Below are 20310 nucleotides of genomic sequence, written 5' to 3'. Positions count from 1 at the left end.
AATGTAATGTCTTTGAGGGCAAAGACTATTCCCCCTTTTTGTATTTGTATCCTCAACCCTGATTATATTTTATTATGGGATCACCAACTTGGAGGGATAAGAGATGTCAGTGACCCTATTGTCTGAAATCCCTATTTTACAGATGAGAAAATTGAGACTTAGAGGCTAAATGACTTGTTCAAGGTCAGTAGAAGAAGAGAGATTTGAACTCAAGTCTTCATAGGATCATAGGATTCGGAGCTGGAAGGTACCTTAGAAGTGACTGATTCCATTCCTCCCATATTAATATTAACAGCAACATTAGTAACAACAGCAATAGCTTTCATTTAGGTATTTAAGGTTAATAAAATACTTTATCAAATATTATCTCATTTTATCTTCCCAGTCACCCTGAGATGTAGATACTATTATTATGCCCATTTTATAGATAAGGACATTGAGGCAGACCTGCCCAGGACCACACAACTAGCAAGCATGAGGTGGGGTTTGAACCCAAGCCTTCCTGACACAAAATCTGGCATTCTATCTACTCTACCTTGCTGTCTCCTTCTTCTGTACCTTTTGGTTCATGCTGTTTTTTTTTCTTTGTTGTTATTTTAGCACCCCACCCATTTCCACTTTGGAGCTCTGCTTTGGGTCACTGAAAATCAGCCCTGGTTTCCATTAGGTTCTCAAGGATTACTAATCAATCCATCTTTTTGCTGGCTCCCCATGGATAGAAACATGTCTCTTCTATTTTCCACCTTCTGAAGTTCTCTCTAGGGTCTGGTCCTGTCTGTCTAATCCAATCATACGCTTCTTGAGTTCAGGCACTGACTTTCATATGTCAAGAAAGCAGTATGTATACTAAGGTATCTATTGTATTCTAATGTTTATAAGGCAGTTTTCCTCACAATAATCCTGTGAGATGTGTAGAATAAGGTGGCATAGGGCACAGACTGTCAGGCTTGGAGCAAGAAAGACCTAAGTTCAAATCGGGCTTTAGACACTTACTAGCCATGTGACCTTGGGCAAGTAATAAACCTCTATCTGCCTCAGTTTCCCCACTATAATAGCACCTACCTCTCTCGGGTAGCACTGTGGATAAAGACCTCATCCTGAACTTAAGGAGAGCAAAAATCTTGTCTTAGCACTTACTCTGTGATGCTGTTCAAGTCACAAACTCTATCTGCCTCAGTTTCCCCATATGCAAAATGGGAAGAGTAATAGCACCTACCTCCCAGGGCCACTTGTGAATTGCTTCACAAATCTTAAAGTATATAAAAACCAGTTGTTGCTATTTTTCTTTAGCATTACTTTCATTTTACAGATGAGTCCCAGAGAAGTAAAGTGAATCAAAAAAGGGAGAGAATTTGAGAAATACTTGATCTCATTGGCTATCTACTCCCACTCTCCTAGAAAGAAGTCCCCAGTATTTCATCCCAAACAAGTGGTCATCCACCTATGGCTCAAAGACCTCCTAAAAGGAGGAATCCCCAGCCTCTCCAGGCACAGTGACTTTGCCCACAATCTGGCAGCTTCCAAGTGTTGCCCAAGAATACCAAGCCAAGCCTGGTGACTTCATGAATTCTCCCCTCTGCCATCTGATCCTATTCTCGTTCCAAAACAGATTTCCTGGGAGCAATCCTTGAAGGAATTAAGCCCCTCAACTCAGCTCTCCATGGGCTCAGTCAGCTTTCTTCTCTGTGGAGCACATCTCCCACCTTCTCCCTCCTCATCTAAGAAGTGCAGTCGGATCATTTCTCCTATTGCTTCTGGAGAGGCCTTGATAGACCACCCTATATTTCTCCTTGTCATCGATGTAACTTACAGAAATACAAAATAAAATGAAACCAATATGTTATCCAGGACACATATCCCCTATATGTGTTGAGGGTACCACCAATCACGCTAGTTCGTGACCTGAGTGTCATCCTGTTTTCCTTACTCCCATCCCCCCAAACCACCAATGCAATCTTTTCTATGACCTGTCATTGATTCTACATTCATACCATCTCTTGTCTACACCCCTTTGTCTCCGAACGCTGTCTCCACCTTGGTGCTTACCCTCATCCCTTCAAGTCTGGTCTGCTGCAACAGCCTGCTGGTTGGTCTCTCTGTCATTCTCCTCTCAGCTCTCAAATTGACCTTCCTAAAGTGCATTTTGGACCAGGTCAGCTCTCTGAGCCATAAACTTCAGTGTTTCTTAATTACCTACATAATCAAATGTAAAATTCTCTCTTTGGCTTTTAAAACCCTTCACATTCTGGCTCCTTCCTACTTTTCTAATCTGCCATTTCAATCACCTCTTCCCAAAGTGGGAAGCAGTAACATTGGTTTCCTTGCTGTTCCTTCCCCAAGACCATCTCCTGACTGGGCATTTTCACTGGCTGTCTCCCATGCCAAAAATCTATTCTCTTCTCACCCCCACCTCCTGATCCCTGGCATGTTTTAAGTCCAAGTTAGAATCATTAGAAGCTTTACTGATCCCTCTCAACTAAAGAACTCTCTCTCTCCTAATCATCTCCAACTTATCCCATACTTATCTTGCCTCTAAATAATTATTGTCAAGTTGTGTTCTCCATTGGATTGTAAGTTCCTTGCTACTTGTGAGGTAGGTGCTATTATTATGCCCATTTCACAGGTGGGGGAAACTGTGGCAGGCTATTTTTTTTCCTGTACCTTGCCCAAGGTCATATGGCTAGTATCTGAAGCCATATTTGAACTTGGGTCTTCCTTACTCCAAGATTGACACTGTATGCCCCATACTATCTTATTCTATTCTCACAGGGTTGTTGTGAAGGAAATTGCTTTATAATAATAGATAGATATATACATACATGCTTACATAGATAATCTTTTACTTGTTTTGTAGTTAGGTGGTGTGGTAGAGAGAGTGCAGGACATAGAGTCAGGAAGACCTGAGTCCAAATTTGGATCCTTATAAGCTATTACCTTGGGCATGTCACCTAACTTCTGTTTCCTTATCTGTGAAATAGAGATAATAAGACTACCTATCTCTCAGAAATGTTGTGGGCTTCAAGTGAGATTATACCTGTAGAACACTTTGAAAGCCTTAAAGTGCTACAGAAATAATATTTATTGTGTATTATTTATAATTGCTATTAATTTTTATTAATAAGCACTTGCAACTTGTTGATTTGAGTGGAAATTTCTTTCTTATAGCTATAAATAATTGATTGACTACCATTCTCCTCCTTTCCTATATAATTCCTCGACTGAAGTCCTCCTTCTCTAATGCTTTTATGGTATAAAGGTGACCTTTTTAAAAATTTTATTTTTAATTTATGGGAAAAAACAAGTATTTCCATAACATAGTATAATAAAAAAGATAATTGCACATGAAACTGCAAATCTACTATGTAAAATGTGCTATTGTTTTCAAATATACAACAAAATTAGGGGCGGCCAGGTGGCTCAGCGAGTAAGAGCACCAGCTCCAGTGTCGGGATGACCTGGGGATCAAATCTGGGCTCAGATACTTAGCACCACACCCAGAAATAACTGACCATGTAAACTTGAGCAAGCTACTTAACCCGGATTGCTTCAAAAAAATAAATAAATAGAATTGTAAAAAAATATATATACAACAAAATTATCGTGTAAATTTCTTTTCTTTTTCCTTCCCTTCCCCCTCTCACCTGTAATGTTAATGGGATGTAAGATCTTCCCAGTCCATTAATAGGCCTCCAGGGGGGCCCATTGAGGGGAGCTTGCTTAGGGGAGGCTTGCTTGAAGGAAGGCTTTCACACCTTTTGTTAATTTCTATTTAGGCAGTGAGTCAGGAGGGTTGTGATACCTTCTGTCTCTGAGAAGTGTATATATACTCTGAGTTGGTATTTTGCTTGGGGGAGGGGAGGTCACTTATGAGAAGGATCTTGTTATTCCCTGGTCGACATTCTGAGCAGCTTTATGTTCAGAGCTCTCCAACTGCTCAGATGTAAAGGTTCTCTTGATCCAGGTATATATATAGTTGATTCAAGCAGAGCTCTGTCTGTTGGTCTATATTTCTCTGCCTGTATTTTCTCTGAAGTTGAGGTTGCTGACTTTTTCCCTGAACTAGTGAATGTAACTAAAAAAGACTGTTGGCTCATTAAATAGCTATCTTTCCTAGTAAAGCAGATGTAAGAATCTGTGCTAACAGTTACCCTGGGTATGCCAGCGTGGTTTCCACTACAACAACTTAGGTATGTCTACCATGAGTATTAAAGATCATGCTAGTGGACCCTTATGCACTGACCAGCCTTATCAAACTAGGAAGTATTCCTTCATAGACTGGACACCATAAAGACCATAGTTTTATAGTCTGGGGCCCAGTCTTCCTGAGTACAAAGGCTCAGTCCCATGTCCAAAGGGCAGTGCATTTTTTTCTGACAGCAACTTCTGAAGACCACCTCCAATGGCTTGGGGGCCTCTGGTTGGCTGAGGTGAGAGGGCAATTCCTATGTGGCTGAGATCACAAATCCTTGGAAGCCTGGAATCAAGAGTGATTTCCATTCCCTCCACACACTCCCAGCACTTAGGAAAGTGCCTTTTAGTGAACAATAAATGTTTGTTGATTGATTAGTTCCAAAGAGTCTGAAATGACAAGTGATAAATAAAGCCCTGTATACAGGTTAATGGAAGGAGGACAGAGGTCAATTCAGCCCCCTCAATCAGGGGACTCTCCCCAATTACAAGTCACCTCTGTTTTAAAAAATTATTGATATCTTTTGTACACATATCACTTTAACATTCAAGTGCCTTTCCTCTCTCCCTCATTCACTGAGATATCCTTTGCAACAAAGAATAAAAAAGAAAGAATAATAATTTAGTGAAACTAACAAACATAGCAGCACACCAATTCCCAGTGTCAGTACATGCAATGTTCTACACACACAGTCAGCTAGCTCTGCTGAGGGGCAGAAGATGTGCCTTTTCTGGATCCAAGATGGGCTATTCTAATTATGCAGCATTCATGTGGTTATAAGGGTTCAATTTCATCCACCAACATCAACCAGCCATGTCTTAAGTATCAACTCTGTGTTGGGTACTTTGCTGGGTACAAGGGAGCCAATTACAAAAATGAAACTGTCCCTGCCCTCAATGGGATGAAGAAGAATCTTCATCTCTCTGAGCCTCAATTTCTCTTTAAGATGTGGCTAAGAAAAATCTATTAATTTGGTGATGGAATCAATCAATCAGCAATAAACAAGCATTTTTATTAAGTGCCTACAGTGTGTCCTACACTATTACTAAGAACCAGGAATAAAAAGACAAAAATAGAAACAAACCCTATTCCCAAAGAGATTACGCTCTAATGGCAGACAACAAAATTTGCCCTTGCTTGTAGTCATTGTCTGCATTGTTCTTGACCAAGGGTGGGGAACCTGTGGCCTTGAAGCCACATGTGGCTCTCTAGGTCCTCAAGTATGGGCTTGGACTGAATCCAAAATTCATAGAACAAATCCCCTTCATAAAAGGATTTGATGTGTAAAACTTGGACTCAGTCCAAAGGCTGCACCCAAGGATCTAGAAGGTCACATATAGCCTTGAAGTCAAAGGTTCTCCAACCCTGCATCTTGGCTCTGCTTGCTTTGTTCAGTTCATATAAGTTTTCCCATGCTTCTCTGAATTTCTTATATTCATGTATTTTCATAGTGACCTTGGTAACACCATTAAGGGATTGACTTTTCATTTTATAAAATAATTTCCTCTTCATTCTCATTTGCTCACAAATACTCAGTTGAGTACACTGGGAATGTATTAAGGTCCCATTTTACGCATGAGGGAAATTATATTTGGAGGACACATTTATTCCTTCTTCTAAAATTACTTTTTTCATTTAACAAAAATCTGTTTTTCTCTTTCTCCCACCTGCACCTCCTCCATTGTGGGGTGGGGGCAGGGAAGAGAAACTCTTATAATAAATAAGCTTAATCAAGCAAAATAAATTTCCTTGTTGGCTGGAAATAGCATGTCCAAAAATGGATGTTCCATTCTGCTCCCTGAGTTCATTGTCTCTCTATCAAGAAGTGACGTGTATACTTCACCCCCAGTCCTTTGGAATTCTAATTGTCTATTGTATAGATCAGAGATTTTAAGTCTATCAAAGTTGCCTTCTATATAGTTATTATAAACATTTTTCTCCTAGTCTGCTCATCTAACTTTGCCTCAGTTTATACAAGTCTCTTAATGCCTCAGATTAGAACTTGTCATGAGCAATGGTTAATTTCTAATTTAGGAGATGAAATTCAAAAAAGCCACTTTCTGTTGGGAGGGACCTTAGCATTCCTTAGGCAGTCACACCACAATCCCAGCATGTCCAACATTGAGGCCCTTGGAGGGGGCCACTTCTGGGCCTTATTTTTTATCCCCAGTGCTTAGCCTAGTGCATGACACATAGTAGATATTTAATAAGTGCTTGCAAACTTGACTTGATGTTTTTTCCAGTCATTGTGCATATTTTTAATTTGAATCTGTTTACTCCCCTCTGCCTTGGGTCATACAAATCTTCCCATGTTCCTCTGCATTCTTTACATTTTTCGTTTTTTATTGAACAATATTTCATTATGTTCATAAACCAGAGTTTATTCACCCATTCCCTCAATTGATGCCAACCCTTGGATTTTATAAAGGTGAAAATTAAGTCCTCACGAAGAAAGTAATTTAGCTAAGGTCACTAGTAAGCAATCTGGTAGGTAGTTCAGCTGAGATTTAAATCTAAATCAGCTGATTCCAAATCCCAAGCTCTTTATGCTCCTAAGTCCTGCTGCTTTTCCTTCTGGGGAACCTGCATGTTAGTTATTTTGTTAAAAAAATATACCATCTTCAGAAGGACACCCCTTTTGGATTCTCAGAGCACCCATTGCCCTCAATCTGGTAGGTGATGGTGAACCTCAGCGTGCTCATTAATGGGGACAAGGGATAAGGAAGGAATCACCCATCCCTGAAATGAATTCAGTTCCAGGGAAGCAAATTCTTCACTGCAGAGAGAGCCCCAGCTCCCATACTTAGAGAAGGAAGTGAAGGAAACACACATACCACACCGTGTCCAATTGAGATTGCAAGGAGAATTTAGGACAGGAGAATGTAATTACCCCCACTGGAACTGGGCCAGAGCATCAGGGTTAGACACCCCTGTGTTTCCCAGAATGACAGTTTGGTAATTCATTATAACAACCACACTCTTCCTCTTAGCCCCCTCCAGCCTCCCTAATTCAGCTCCCAAATAATGAATTCCATATGCTGGACCCTTGAAGAAATAGAGTCTTCAGAAATGAAAGGACCCTGTCCTTTCTAAGTTGTCTCATCTGACGTACCCCCACAAAGCATTTGTCTCAGGATGCTTGTATTGCTTGGGAGCATAGAATCTTAGATTCAGAACTAGAAGGCCATCTAGATCAATCCTATATTTTACAGGGGAAGAAACTGAGGACTCTGAAGGTTAAGTGACTTGTCCAATGGCATGGGGTCTGGTAGGACATGTCAGGACAATGTTTTTGGATGCCACATCCACAGTACCATGCTGTCTCCCTAGACTTATCAGCTGCTGGACAAATCCCCATTCCACATCTGGGAGGGTTTGACTTATTCACTAGCTTCCTAATCAAAAAAGGACATGGAGGAGAGAGGCAAAGGTTCAGTTCGGTGGGATGGATACATCACTATGCAGAAATAGTGCTTTGCCTCTATCTCCTCTTTTGGAATACAGCTCATGTGGCTATTTTATGCCATTGAGGGAGCAATAAAGCCCAATATGGGAAGAAGAATGTAAAACCATCCTTCTTCAGCAGAGAAGAAAGGGTTTTAAAATGCATGGCTGGAAAGGAGAACTGTCCCCCTGACATTAGGTTTGGAGAGGATATCTTATATGACAATACAGTTTGTGTATTGCAATGGAAATGCTAAGGTTTAAATTGTTGAAGATGGTCCAGCTGGATGCATCTGACACCCAAACCATACTGGGATGAGGCAAACCATTCAATACCAATGTTTCTGTTAATTTCTTAAACTTATAAGTAGATAACCAAGCAGAATGAGTAAGAAACCATGGAGACAGAGCATCTCACAGGATAAGAGGATTTGAGAGTTGGGAGAGACATCATTAGCCAGCCATATAATCCATCTCATACATGAAAGGAATTCCTCCTCTAGCAGCCCCAAACAGTGGTTATGAAGCCTCCCTTTTCCCCAGGAAGAGGAAGTCATCAACACCACCTTGGAAGATAGCCTGGTCCACTTTGTGAGAACTGTAATGGTGACGACCATTTTTTCTCCTGACCCTCAGCAATAATTTCTCTTTTGGTACCTCCTTCTCTCCTTCACACTCTTGGTTCTGCCCTCTGGAACCAAGCCCTATAAATATAATCCTACATGGCAATCCTTCAAATACTTGAAGACATGTGCCATCCCCCCTCCTCCCCAGTTTCTCCAGGTTAAACGTGCTCTGATCCTTCAACTCATTCAAATAAAATTATAGAACTAGAAGGTAGAGTACAGGTCCATCTACTCTGACCCCCTCATTTTGTAAAGGAGGAAATGGAGATCCAGAGAGAATAGGTCATCTTCCCAAGGTCAGAAAGTTGTCACGGGGGAAAAACTGGAATTTGAATACAGTTCTGACTTGAGAAATAAATCATAGGGTCTTTGAGTATGAAAGGACTTTAAAGGCCATATAGTGGCAACTATTTTTTAGGTGAAGTAACTTTTCCAGGGTTAGCAGAGAATAAGTGACTGAGTGTACATTCGAACCAAGGTCCTAGGACTTTAAATCTAGGCTACTTTCCACTACATGGTGATATTTGTTGTGGTACTCCTAATGGAATCCCAGCACACTGGAGCTGGAAGCAAGTCATGACTTCATCTGTCTCTATCTACTTTATTTTATAACTCAGAACTTATGAAGTGATAGGAATTGGCTGAGATTACAAAGTGAATTAGTGGTATAAGTACCTTTATAAGTGCAGAAAAGCATTCATATGTCTCAGGTATTGCTGGGTCCCTACATCTATTCCCAAAGTCCAGGACTTCATGGCTAGGCTTCACATCCGGCTCTCATCATCTTATGGATAACCCCTTCAAATGCCTGAGGAGAGAGATTTTCGTCCCCAGCTCCTTCCTCTGCTAGAGATAAGAGCCAAGCAACTGCTCCCACCCCCAAATACACCAAGTCTGAACAATATGTAAGAGTGGAAGGACATTTTAGGCAAAGCTCAGAGAACATTCAGTTGGAGGGGGAACAAAAAGAAAAGAAATGGTTCTCTCCAGAGCAATGGCATCTAAGTTCATCAGAAGGTCAAGATGATCAATGCTCCCCTTTCCTAAGACAGCACCAAAGAGTTTCCCATGGGCAAGTTTTAATACCCAAAAGCAGCTGGAAGGGAAGAGAAGAAGTATATATATGGCATGGCACATGAACAGTTAGAAAAGGTTAGGAGCTGGGAGGGCCCTCAAGGGTCATGGAGTCCAGCCCCCACATCATACAGAAGAGGCAAAAGAAGACCAGAGAGGCTGTCATGACCAAAGGCATCAGGTAATAATCACACCAATAGCAACTCACATTCATCCTTTTAGCCCAGTGTAACCTGCTAGGTCACATGCTAGATGAGACGTCAGGAAAACATGGGTTCAAACCCTGCCTGTGACTCTCATCAGTTATGCCACTCCAAGCATGTCCCCTTAGGGAAGCCCCCAACCATGCTTCACTTCATCCAAGTCTGATCTGTCTTTGAACTCCTGCTTATCTCACTTACCTCCACCCCCACCCCCTTCCACTCCACTTTTATGTATTTTCTTCCTTTATTAGAATGTAAAGACTTGGGAGCAGGCATTATTTTGTTTATTTTGTATTTGCATCTCTGATGTTACCTTGCCCAATGGACTAGCTCTCTCTCTCTCTCTCTCTCTCTCTCTCTCTCTCTCTCTCTCTCTCTCTCTGAAACAGTCTGTGAAGTGAGGATAATAATGAAGCATGGTTGTTATTAGGTTCAAACGAGATAACCTATGTAAAATTCATCCCAGACATGAAAATGCTACAGAACTGTCAGTTAATGTTATTGCTAATGTGGTTTAGTCAGATTTATTTTCTAACTCCTACCCAGAACAGACTGAAATTTTGGATAGGGGGTGGTTGGTGTCCTTCATTCTCAAAGAGGACCAAAATGACCTCACTGTGCTCGAGTTAAGTTCCCATGTGTCTGACTGTGGCTGATCAGAACAATCTGAGCTCAGGTAACACACGAATAGTCCATGTGAACATTTGGGGTGATTACTCTAAATCTGAGCATTCTGCATTTCCTTTGAACTCTTTCAATTCTGCTTTGCACCTTGTCTGATGTGGTCACACCATGCTAAATTGTCCTGTGCTAGTGTCTCCCATGACACACAATCAATTTCAAAGTTCTTGAAAGAGACCTTGAGAGTGTCCTTGTATCGCTTCTTCTGATCACCATGTGAATGCTTGCCCTGTGTGAGTTCTCCTTAAGCAGTCTTTTTGGCAAGTGTACATTTTGCATTAGATCAATGTGGCCAGTCCATCACATTCTCTGAAGAAGAGTTTGAATGCTTGGCAGTTTACTTTGAGTAAGGACCTCAGTATCTGATACCTTATCCTACCAGGAGATCATCAGAATCTTCCTAAGACAATTCAAATTGATGTGATTCAGTTTCCTGGAATGACCCTGGTAGACTGTCCAGTTTTCACAGGTATACAACAATGAGGTCAAGATAGGGGGTGTAGGGTTGGGGTTGGAAGAATTCAGTTCAATCAGCACTTATCAGATCCCAACTATTTTCTGCACACTATACTAAGGGTCATGAGCATGGACATATAAATGGAGACACAAATTCTTGCCTTCAAGGAATTTACATTTTGTCACAGGGTCATGGGGTTGGGATGGAATACATTGAAATAGAAGAGTTAGCTTTGAATACTTCCCAAGGAAATCAGTCTTAGATGAGGTGTTGAAGGGAGATACTAGGATTGTGAGTGAAAGGATGTGGTCAGATAGTGGGGAGAAAAATCAGGTTTGAAGCAGGCATCATGGTAGACTATCAGGAAGTCCTGACTTCAATTTCTACATCTGACAAAGTATACAAATTTCTGGCCCAGTACTCTCCACCTCTCTGCCTAGAGAAGAGAGATTTGTGTTTGTTATCTATTCACCAGTCCCATGACTGGCTTGTAAATTGGCTTACGGGCAAACAGCTTTACAGGAATTATGCTCTGGGAAAGGAGTTTCCATTTAGGGATTCCTAAATTCTTGATGGATTTGCAACATCAGTTCAAGGGATTTGTGATAAAAGTTCTTCAGTGGTGCCTTAAGCAATAAATAACTGAAGAATATTATGAATAGTATATTAAATTACTCTGGGGTCATAACATTATTTTTGTTATTATTATTATTGAAAGTACCAAGACAAAACAACAACAACAAAATGTTGGGTAGTACTGCTCTAAGATTTTCACTTAAAGCAACCTCAATTTCTCCCCATAAAGATTTCCATCTACCCTTTTGCACATTGGTTCCCAGCATGAGAGGAAGAAAAATAAAATTTTCTTGCTCATATTAGCAGTGGAAAGAAATGATAGCAGTTATTTTTGACCAGGGGTTAATAGATGGAATTCTAAGTCGTTCCTCAGCACTGAACAGAGCCCTGGGTCATCACTGCTATCTATACATCCCATGGTATCTGCACTTTGGGAGTTCTAGCAAGCACAAAGAGTAAAGCTGGTGGAGGCAGCATTTTATGGGACTGATTTGCTTATTTCTTTCGACTTTCGATTGCCCTCAGTGTTTTCCATCATCCCAGCCATTTACAATATTGCACATAAAAGTAAAAATTTTATTGAACAATAAAAATCCCTCTAATAAAATAAAGGTGGTAAATCCATCCAAGTGGCATCTCAGAGAGCTTTTTCAAAGAAATGAGCCCCATTTTAAGAAAACCAGCTTGAGATGTGAATTGAGGGCTCTGGTTTTGGGATAATATTTGATCAAAATAAAGAAAACAACGGTTCTCACCCCACTTTCCAAGCACAACCACCACCCCTAAAAAAATCCCAATGGCTTAGATAGAAGAAAAAGGCATAGAAAGGTGAATAAAGGGCTAGCAGGGTCAGTGGATCCCACTTCCTTCTGCTTCTATAGCTATTGACTTTCTGCTCCTCTTATTTCCAGCTCTCAGTGAAGTCTGGTCAGTGACGGGATTTACGGTGTCCTCAGTGACATGTTGTTCTCCATCAATCAGAGGGAAAGTACTGGCTTGACAGCAACTTGCTCTGGACAATGGGCCAGATTTGCCATAATAATAATGATGATGGTGATGATGATGATGATGATGATAGCAACAACAATAATAGTGTTAACAGGGTCCAGCCCCTCACATCCATCATGGCCACCGCAGCATCTTGCCTTCCTGAAAAATAAGATGTTTAGCTAAGGCAGCTAATGCTTTGAAGCTCCCATCGTTTAATGCCTAACCTTGTTCAGGGTAATTATTTCTATCCATTATCCATCATGCTAAAAAATGACAGCTTGGGGACAAGGAGACTTCTCAAGCAAATGTTTTAAGACAGTGCGTTAGGTTGCAGGCAGCGGCAAATGTTAATTAAATTATGTAAACAATGGCTCTTGGTGGTGATACAGTACGGGGAGACTGGAAAGGAAAGGGGACAATTTAATAACTTTAAAACCATTTCTTTTTCGAAAGGAGAGAGAGACAGAGAGACAGAGACAAAGAGATAGAGACAGAGACAGACAAAGAGAGAGACAGAGACAGACAGAGAGAGACAGAGACACATAGAGACAGAGAGAGCAAGAAGAGGAGGAGGAGAAGAAAGGAAGGGAGGGAGGGAGGGAAGAAGAGAGCTCCATGCTTTGAGTTTTATTTTGATCTTTCTAAATTTGGGGTGCAGTTGAGTTGGTGAGCCCCAGTGTGACAAAGTGGATTCTGAGGATGGACATTGAAATCTCAGCTGCCTGGTAATCTTGGTATCTGGTAATCTTGGGAAAGTCATTCCATTTCTCTCAGCCTCAGTTTCCACCTCCATCAAATGAAGGGGTTGAATGGCATGGCCTCTAATGTTCCTTACAGCTCTAAGATTGCTTGCTACAAGGTCACTGCCAATCCTCCCTTTCCATGTTCTTGACTAATTTCCAGCATCATACTGCTCTGTGCTCCAACATTCTATACTCTGAAGTCCCTTTTAGCTCTGAAAATAACTGATTCTGACTTCTATTAAGTGAAACCTTCAGGGAGGTAAGGACCTATCAATGCAAGTCCACCTCTGGGATTTCATTCACTCATTTAAAATTGTGTATTAAGCACCTACCACATGAATCCTTGTACCACCTAAGTGTGTGGAAATGAGGGAACTAAAATGATACATAGTGTTTTGGAAAGAGCATTTCCCTGGGAGTCAAGTGACATGAATTCTTGCCCTGACTCTGCAAGAAGCAAGGACAAACTTTTTGACAAGCACAAACACCATGATGCATCTTGTTCATTCATGCATGGGTGCTTTCATCAAGTCAAGGGATGATATGTGTGTGTCTGTGTGTACACATATACACACATAAAAATACATACATACATATGGGGGGAAGGAGGGAGGAAGAGAGGGGGAGGGAGGGAAGGAAGGATAGAGGGGGGGGATAGATTGGAAAATAGTCAGGTGGTACCGGGAGAAACTTCCTGGACCAAAACAAATTTGTAGGTGCAATGAAAATGTCTACCAGGATAAGCTAGGTGGAATGATGGAGTCCTGAACTTGGAATGAGGAAGACCTCAGCTCAAATGTAGCATCAGACACTTATTAGCTGTGTGACCCTGAGCAAGTCACTTAACCTCTGTTTGCCTCAGTTTCTTCAACTGTAAAATTGGGATAATAATAGCACCTACTTTTCAGGGTTGTTGTAAGGATGAAAAGAGATATTATCTATTATATGCCTGCCATGTAGTAGGCACTATGTACATGTTAGGGGCTGCTACTACTACTATATAAATGCTTGTAAAAGCCAATAAAGAGGTTGTGACTTATTAAGAGTCACAACGCGGAATTAGGGTTAGGGTTAGGGTTAGGGTTACAATCAGTATGTGGCAGAGACAGGCCTCTCATCTAGGGCTTCCTAACTCCAAAGTCAACTTTCTATTTACTGTGCCAAAATGAAGAGATTATTAGAGATGACTATAGACATGTGAATTAAAGAAAAATAGAGTAGATATGTACATTAGATACATTTGCATATTCATATGTGTCTATATAAAAAGAGAGACAGAGAAATAGCTCGTAGAGAAAGAGGAACAGGGAAAGGAAGGGAATACGTGTGTTTAGAGTACCTATGTATGGAGTCTCTGTAATTCCAAGCTACATATGCATCCCCCAGCTAGTTTAATATCTTTTTACTCACTCTACATTAGTAAACTTTCTTTTAGATCATAACTCTATCGAGGCAAGGAATGCTGTCTCGGGGGCAGCTAGGTGGTACAGTGGATAGAGCACTGGGCTTGGAGTCAGGAAGATCCGAGTTCAAATCTGACTTCAGATCCTTACTAGCTATGTGACCCTGGGCAAGTTACCCCAGTTTGCCTCAGTTTCCTCATCTGTAAAATGAGCTGGAGAAGGAAAATGCAAACCATTCCAGTATCTTTGCCAAGAAAACCCCAAATTGGTCATGAAGAATCAGACATGCCTGAAAAGCAACTGAACAATGATAAATGTTTTCTAACTCATTTTTTCTATTGCTTCAAGGTCTAGCAAAGTATGTTGGGAAGCATCTTGGTATCATAATGGCTAGAGAACTGGATTTGGATTTGGAGTCAGAAAGACAAGAGTTCTAATCCTACCTCAGTCATTTATCCGCTATATGATCGTGACAAATCACTTGGCTTCTGTCTGCCTCAGTTTCCAGAACTGTAAAATGGAGATGATACCATTTTGCCATGCAACATTGTTATGATCAAATCTTATATGATCTCATCAAATGAAATTAGATATTTGAAATACTTTACAAACCTTAAAACACTATGCAAAATTTAGCTACAATTATTGTTAACATTTTTGTTGTTTGTTCTTCATCCTTTGTTCTTGAAGAAGACCAATGACATCAGGTGGGTTATGTCTTCACTTATAAGTGAAATGGATTTAAGTGAAGTATATCTGTGCAAAGTCATCAGCCTCACTCTCTCCTGCAGAATCATCAGAATCACCAGTGGCAAGAAATAGGTCCGGACAACCAGAGATGGTCCCTGATACAGTAGGAGACTTCGCCCTTTTTAGGCCAAGTTCTCCCAAGTCTCAGTTTGTCTCAGGTAACACTTATTGAGTTATTTAAGGTTAAATAAGAAACAGTAAGTAAACCTCAGGTCCTTTTCTTTTGAGTGTGGATTTGAATTATATGATCTCCAATATCCCTATGCATGTTGACTTACTACGATTTTATAATTTTCATTTAATAAGTTCAGTTCAACTGGGATTTGTTAAGCAAGTACTTAGTATTTGCCAATTGTTGGGGAAATAGACATAAATGAAATGGTTCCTTTTCCTGGGAACTTTGGGACAGGAAAATCACAGATACACAAGTCAATCCTAAATGTTTATGAGTACATCCAGTATAATTTCAGGTAGGGCACTAGCAACTATTGAGAAAAGAATAAGTCTTATGTAGGTGGTGTGATTGGACTGAACCTTGTCAGAATCCAGGAAGTCTAAGGAATTAAATAGAATTTCATTGAATTCAAAGAACAGAGCCAACATGATCCCAATCTATTCAGGCTGCTGATAGCAAAAAGACCAGTTTCTGGAAAGTGGAGGAGGTAAACTGGGTACATTTCTTTATTTTGATAAAAAAAAAAAACTGAGCTTGAATTCAAGACTACAATACAAAAGTAGGGAAATAGCTACAATGGGGAAAATTATGGGCCATCCCAACTCAAGGTTCAAAGTATGTGGAGCAGAAAGTAGATTTGGCTTAGGACAGTGGATCTGATAAATTTTCATTTGAAATTTATCCACCCCTACAAACCTAAAGGTTCTCAATTTGGATTTTCCCAAAGCAGGGAGCACTCTAAAAAGTCCAATATTGTTTTGCTTTTAACTGATATGTTAAAAAAAACTTTCATTTCTGAACACTTTCCTCCCTTCTCATACTCAGAAATCTCTCATTTGTAACAAAGAATAAAAAGGGGGGGGGGGAACCCAGCATGTCAAACAAATCAGATAGCACCTGCAATATTCCATGTACATTTTATAGTTATTTTTCAGCCAAGTCCAACTCTTCATGATCCCATTTAAGGTTTCTTGGCAAAGATATTGGAATGCCTTTCCATTTCCCTCTCTAGCTTATTTTACATTTGAAGAAACTGAGGCAAACAGTTAAATGACTTGCCCAGGGTCACACAACTAATAAGTATTGAGGGTTGGATTTGAATTCATGAAGAGTGGTCTTCCTCACTCTGGGCCCAATGTTCTATTCGCTGTGCACCCTAGCTGCCTTTATTCCTTATATATAGTCCCCCACCTTTCCCAGATCAGAAACAGGTATATTTTCTTAATGGCCACACTCCTTTTCATTGCAATTATGCCACGTTCAGTTTACTTTTGCCATTCTTTCCATTTCTATTGTGGTATTATTCACTGTATACATTGTTCTCCTGCTTCTTTTTGGGTCACTATCAGTTCATGTAAGTATTTCTCTGAATTCTTTATAGTCATTGTTCCTTACATGGCAGTCTCACCATACCTCAAGTGTTGGTTATCTGCTTCCATTTGGGTTCTGTGTTATCCCTAAACACTCTATTAATACTATTTTATTATCATATATACAGGACTTTTCTGTCTTTGACCTCTTGGGTTGCATATGTAGCAGTAATATCTCTGGTTCAAAGTATAGCCCAAAGATTCTTTCTCTTTTTTTGTTTCATGGACCCTTTTGGCAGTTTGGTGAAAACAACAGACCCCTTCTAAAAAACTGTTGGTAAATATACAAAATAAAATATATAAGACAATAAAGAAAACAAATATGGTTATCAAAACAGAAGTAATTATTAAAACAAATTTTTGAAAAGTTCATAGGACCCAGGGTAAGGCCCCTTAGAGGTATATTTTAGGCTTTTTTGTCCTTTTTAGCACAATCCAAAAGTGCTTTCCAGAATTGTTGAACCAATACACAACCATGTATCAGCATGACTAAGTCTATATTACTGTGGAGGGTTAGAGAGCAGTTTAGTTTTGGGCCAAATAACAACGTTGTAAAGGAGAAGAACTTTAAATGGGATGCCCATGGGAAAGTTTAATTAGTTCAACATGGAGGCAGTTATTCATTTCTCCTTAAATAGTCACTTATTAAAACACCTTTATGCCAAGGTCAGTTTAGAATAATAGGAACGGCGCGTAGTGACCAATTCCTGCTAATTCCAACCAAGAATCGGAGAACCATTTAATAATCTCAGTGTTACAAGGGTTCCTGGGGCCCACATTGTCTAATTTCTTCCCCAACAAATATCACCTTTACCTAACAATCAGAGTTTCAATGTTTGCCAGCTGCTTCACCTCTTCCATGTCATTTGATTCTCACAACAATCCTGTGAGATAAATGTTATTTTTATCTCCATTTTACAAATGAGGAAACTGAGGATGAGAGAGGTCAAGCAATCTGCCCAGGATGATACAGCTAGTAGGTATCTGAGGCAAGACTTGAACTGAGCTTTTTTTTTTCCCCCTGACTCTAGCTCTCTATCGGCCATCCCTAGTTATATCATGCCCACTGAGGGGTCAACCAGACTCTTCTCAAAGCCTCCAATCAGGGGGCACTCACTACTTCCTAAGGCAGTCCATCTAGCTTATGGACAGCTCTAAATCAGGTAGGAAGATTTGTTTCATTTTTTTTTTTTTATTTTCCATACCTGAAGAAAAAATCTGCCTCTTTACTATTTCCACCTAATTGTGTTCCCTGGGGCTAAATAAGCGAAGTCTTCTCCTTCTTCCTCATGACTTACTTTCAAGTAGCAAACAATAATTGTAGCCTTTGTTGCCTTCTTAGTACCCTTGTGGCTTTCTTTTCTTTTCTTTCTTTTCTCTAAACTAAACATCCCAGTACCTTCAATCTACCTTGGAATACCCTGATTTCTTTTCTTTTCATCATTCTGTCCTCGGTCCTCTAGATATTTCCAAAAGAAAGTGGACCCACCAAAAAGCAATATGTTGTTGCTGTTCAGTCATGTTCAACTCTTTGTGACCCTATTGGGGATATTATTGGTAAAGATACTGGAGTGGTTTGCCATTTTCTTCTCTAGCTCACTTTACAGATGAGGAAACAGAGGCAAAGAGGGTGAAGTGAGTTGCCCAGGGTCACACAACTAGTAAGTGTCTGAGACCAGATGTGAACTCAGGTCTTCCAGACTCCAGGCCCAGCACTTTATCCATTGCACCATCTACCACCCTACAGAAACATACAGAAAGCTACATTTGTACTGAGAGTCAGTGGCTTCCAATCCTGCCTTTTCCAGGTACCACTTGTATGACCCTGAGCTACTTACTTTTCTCTGGACCTGTTTTCTCATATTCATCAGCAACCTTCTGGCTATAGAAGATTCCTCTGTTCCTGTGGCCCCTTCCTTTGATTGGTCAGTTTCTCCCAGAACTTTCATTTTGAGGAAGTGTTCTGGCCAGCTTCATGTTCTGTCTTTATTTCCTTTCCTGACTCTGCCGCTGATTCTCCAGCCTTCGCCTCCATGGCCCCAGGTGTGTACCTTCTCCCCTCTTGTTTTTCTCTCTACCTCACTCTTATGCATTGCCTTCCCTCATTAGAATAAAAGTTTGTTGATGGCAGGGACTGTCTTTCTGTATGTATTTGCATCTTCAGGGCTTAGCACAATGCCTGCCACATAATAATTGCTTAATAAATGCTTGCTGACATGGCTTGACTTAAAGAGATGAGTGCACATGGCCGCAGCCCTGAATCTATGCCCCTCTACCTCTGTCAGATCTTCCTCTGGGAAAACCAGAGTCCCCACCTCAGAGATGAAGAGGGGTAAGCTGTAGTTCATCAATGACCATCTCTACTATGCTTAGGCTCTCCTTGATGAGAAGTTTTGGTGACCTCATCTCCCTGCTCCATCAGTCATACTACTATGTAATTAACTAACAAAGAATACAGAACCTTAAAAAAAAAAGAAAGAAAAGGAAGGAAGGAAGGGAGGGAGGGAGGGAAGGAGGGAGAAAGAAGGAAAGAAAGAAAGAAAGAAAGAAAGAAAGAAAGAAAGAAAGAAAGAAAGAAAGAAAGAAAGAAAGAAAGAAAGAAAGAAAGAAAGAAAGAAAGAAAGAAAGAAAGAAAGAAAGAGAAAGAGAGAAAAGAAAGAGAGACAGAGAGAAAGAGAGAGAGAAGAGAGGAGAGAGAGAGAGAGAGAGAGGAGAGAAAGAAAGGGGAGCTGAATTTGGGGTTAATCTACATTTTCCTTCGGGCAATTTAAAAGGACTCTTGCTCATATAAATCAAACAATCCACTAGATGCATGTTAAAATGGTGATCTCATGTTAATGGACTTTAATTACTTTATCATATCACCAAAGAGCCCCTGGTTTTCCCTTCGCTCCTCTATTTAACGGAGCAATCGTGTCAAAAATAAATTTATCCAGCACCTTTCACAAACCGCAAGGAATTAAAAGCTACACCCATGGAGGATGGCTTCGGTTTCTGCCGCCTCTGGCTGCCTGCCGCCCCTGGCGCTTAACCCCACACAGCCCTGGAAAGTTCTGTTCCCTTTCCACGTCCAACATACACATGCTTTTCTTCTTTCTTCATTATCAAGATAAAACCCAGATCCCAATAAAGCAACGAGGGAAGGCGCTGAATGCCAAGGAAAAGCCCATTAAGCTCCAGAAGAGTTTGCTCCCCAAACTACTGTTCAAGGGACTAATGCAAAGACCAGCACATGTACAGACAGAGCCTAGGGTCTAGCAAAGTGATGTGGGGAGGAACAAAGGCTTGTTACACTAAGAAGGGGCCTTAGAGGGCATCTCCATGCATCTCTGCCTTATGCCGTTGGCCTGACTGAGACCTAGAGAGATGATGTGACTCGCTTGAGGTTCCACAGTTGCTTTCTTACAGGCAAGACTTGAGTAGAGGATGCCTGAGTCCCAGCACAGAGCATCATCCAAAGAAACATCGTGCCATGTCGTGAAGGTGGGGAGAACTTTTAACTAGAGATTCTAACATGAAAGGACAAGAACAAATATCATGAAAGGCTGCAATATCAAATGTGACACATGCATGTCCACAGCTATATGCGTACACATAAGTAAATATAAACACACGTGTCTATACATGTG

This window comes from Petaurus breviceps, unplaced genomic scaffold (assembly GCF_028583685.1).
Source record: "Petaurus breviceps papuanus isolate PSGF00001 unplaced genomic scaffold, PetGlider_PUasm1.0 207, whole genome shotgun sequence".
Lineage (NCBI taxonomy): Eukaryota > Metazoa > Chordata > Mammalia > Diprotodontia > Petauridae > Petaurus > Petaurus breviceps.
This window is presented reverse-complemented; position numbering follows the sequence as displayed.